We start from the raw sequence: 3,419 nt of genomic DNA on the forward strand, positions 1-3,419 counted from the left end.
CCACCCCCCCTTCTTCCTTTTTTCCCCTTAAGAGCTGCCTTGTAACAAGACTGCAGAAAAGCAAACGAGTTCCTACCAGCCTGGCCACTGGGTTTCTGGCACACCGTGTACTCGGCGGAGGAGGCCCCGCAGTCGGTTTCAGGGTACGAGGGTAGCACAGGAATGGGAGGTCTGGCACCCACCACTGAGCTCCTTAAAACTTGCTGCAAAATGAGGATAAGGGAATTACATCGCAGGCTTCCTTTCTTAATCTAGCCCTTCCCTGAGGATCGTTAGTTAAGTGTTTATTGCATGGAAAAATCTAAAAAAGCCGAACTGCGTGTTCCCAGCTAACAGACCTACTGCCACGGGGACGTGCACTGCAGCACTACAGCGAAAACCTGGCGGGGGAGAGCTGCCGGCCGCGCGCCGGGCTTCCCCACTGCTGCTAACACGCCTGTGTCAGCCAGTATGAAAACTTCCATGAGTAGCTTTAGAAAGACACTGAGTTTGAGTGCTTGTATAGTCAGTGTGGGAGAACGTACGGTGTATTTGGGAGAGCCGAACAGCCTAAAGAAAGGAAACCATCTGCATTCTGAGCCGGTGCTTGCCTGGATCAAAATTCATCCACACACACAAATGTGGAATGCACCTCAGGGTGAACTGTCACCTGCCTCCAGCACTGGCCATATAATCATATTTAGGAAAAAAAAAAAAAAAAAAAAAATCATAATTATATGCAAAGCATGCACATAGCCTGGTACCCGACCTGCAAACCGGGTTGTACATGATTGTGTCTGTGAGGTTACAGGAGACCTGCCAGGAAAGACAAAAGGTGCAAGTTATTTTGAAGAACTAATGTAAAAATCCTAAGTAGTCCCATTAAAGTAATTTTAATTGCTTACAATACTAATGCTAGCTAAACAACATTTCAGCCAATTTGAATAAAAATAATGCCAAAAAGAAAATATTTGGTATTTTTTGGGCAGTGGGGGTTGATGTTAAAGCTTCGCTACTGCATGTTTCAGCTGGGAGTTCAAACTTCCCCCCAAACTCCTTTCTAGGGTCAGTGGCAGTTTTGGCTATGTTAAGGAATTAAACATGATATTCCACTGCACTAACTTAATTTTATTGTAATTTCCTATTCATTATAACTCATTAATGAAAGCACTCAGCAATCTTGAAATATAGTTCTGCACACAGCCCTGACTGATTACGCCACTGTGCTTTAAATCTAATAAACTCAGCATGGCAGAAAAACAGCCAAGCACAAAAGATGGTATGAACAAGCACTAAAGCTCGGTTGCTTTCTTCAGTTTACCAGTTTTTACCTCTAAGTTGTTACCTTGGTTCTAGGTCCTAAGGCAAAGCCCTTGTCAGCCTTCCTGTATCTGCAACTCCCTACCACATTTTTGGTGCTACGTACGTAATATGTGTATTTAATGCTGCCACACGTCTCGGGAGTCTGTCTGCTTGCGGGGGGGGCGGATGGGTGCATCGTGTTCAGTACGATGACATCAGACAGCGTTACAGCATGATTCAAAGCTGTCGTAGTCATTCACTTCATTTTCCTGCCCGAAGCAGAGTCACAGGAAGGATTTCTGCGCTGGGGAGCTGGGCTGTCATGAAATGCCTACGGGGTGTGTAACAACAGACGTGGTGGTATACGCTGCATCGCCCTGTGGGTGCATGTGTGGTCACATTCAGAAGAGTGATTTTCTGCATGAAAAGACAAAGGCAGCTCCACAGAGGAATTTAGGTGCATAAATGCCTATTAAGGGACCTAATTCCCATTCAACATAATTAAACTAAAAGCTATGTAGGTGGCTACAATTTTCTGAATATCATATTGAATAAACCCTTACTTCTTTTTTTAAAGGGCAATGAGGACTTAAGGATGGAAATTTTGGCCTCTGAAATGCCATGAATGTTAGAATAGTTTTAGATGGGCTCTGCCAGAGCCTGTGTGTTTGATGGCACATTATGAAATTACATCCATGTGATGGAAAACTGAAAGCTGAAAAAATTGAGCAAATAACAATCCAAAACCAAATCATGTGAATTCAGCAAGCTTTTTCAGCTTGTGGTATCATGAAGATTTTAATTTACTGAAAAGTATTAATTATTTAAATTTATCTTCTGAATATCATTTGATAAAATCATTTATTCAAACTGTAAATTTTAGGATTAGCATCAGCTATGGCTCACTGTGGCATCTGGTGGTGTGTTGCCACTCCGGTGGTATAGAAGCTCTTCCAGTAGGAATGCTTGCATGGATAAAGTAAAATTCATGTGATGTGGGAACTTGCTCAGTCAGCTTGGAATTCATGTTTCATTAATATTTATACTAATAAGCTTAATCGTTCCTGTTGATTGAGAAGAAAAAGGGAGATGCAAGCAATCAGAGAATAGGGGACTTATATGCAAATGTAGAAGTGTCACTTTCCAAATGATTGCTAAAGAAATCCCTTAGCGCAGCCGAGCCCAGGGCTGCAGCTCTGCACTGACCCAGCGCGCTGGCTCCAGTGCCACAGCCCCGCACGCTACTGCTCAACAGTTGCCATGCAGTTAAAAAGAAAAAAAAAAGGAAAAAAAAATCCAAACAATTAAAAAGGTGCTTCATAATAACATTTGGGGATAGTTCCTACTGTACTAACTAATTTGTAATTTAATTTTTATGTATGGGGTACTTTAGCTTTCCTTTCCTATGTGCACAAGTGGTCTTCATAACACCACCCTCTCCTAACACCCGAACTGATTGCTAGGCGTGTAGTAACCTCAGCAGACTTCTCTTCCATGAATTTGTCCGGTGTGCCTTGAGCCTGGCGTAAGCCCCTCGCACACCAAACCGCCTGTGCAGGAGCTCCGAGTCCTGCTGTGTTTCAGTGATGCCAGGGACACATCAGCTAACAGGAAGGCTGACAGCACCTTTCGCAGCTCTGGCCTTCCACTTACTGTACACAGGCCTGAGCAGAACTCCACAAAGTGTATTTATACCTCTGTGGGAGGAATACTAGGTCCATATAGCAGACAGGGCTTTATACATAATGGCAGTATCATCTTTTGAAGTTTAGTTTAATTTGAAGTATAATCACCTTGGTCAGCGTGCGCTTGATGGGAAGAGAAGAAAGGTTTAAGACTTTCTAGAGCTCTTGCAAGCAGAAAAGTAAAACGTTCCTGGCCGTGCCCATGTGCTATAGCTACACCCCTCTGACCTGGGTTTTTCAGGGTGTTGCTAACCCAGCTGGAAAAGGTGCCAGTGAGCCCGGCCCTCCCGGAGCAGGTTCTGGCTCTCCCTGCCGTCCATTGCCATCGGTGTCATTCAGGTCAATGGAAACTAGATCCCCTGAAAAAATCTTGTGGGAGGTTTTCTAATATTTTTCCGTCTTGCTGTCAGTTATAAACACGACGGACGCCTGAACTGCTGAAACAACAGCCGT

The sequence above is a fragment of the Fulmarus glacialis genome, unplaced genomic scaffold, assembly GCF_000690835.1.
Source record: "Fulmarus glacialis isolate BGI_N327 unplaced genomic scaffold, ASM69083v1 scaffold29967, whole genome shotgun sequence".
Taxonomy (NCBI): Eukaryota; Metazoa; Chordata; class Aves; order Procellariiformes; family Procellariidae; genus Fulmarus; species Fulmarus glacialis.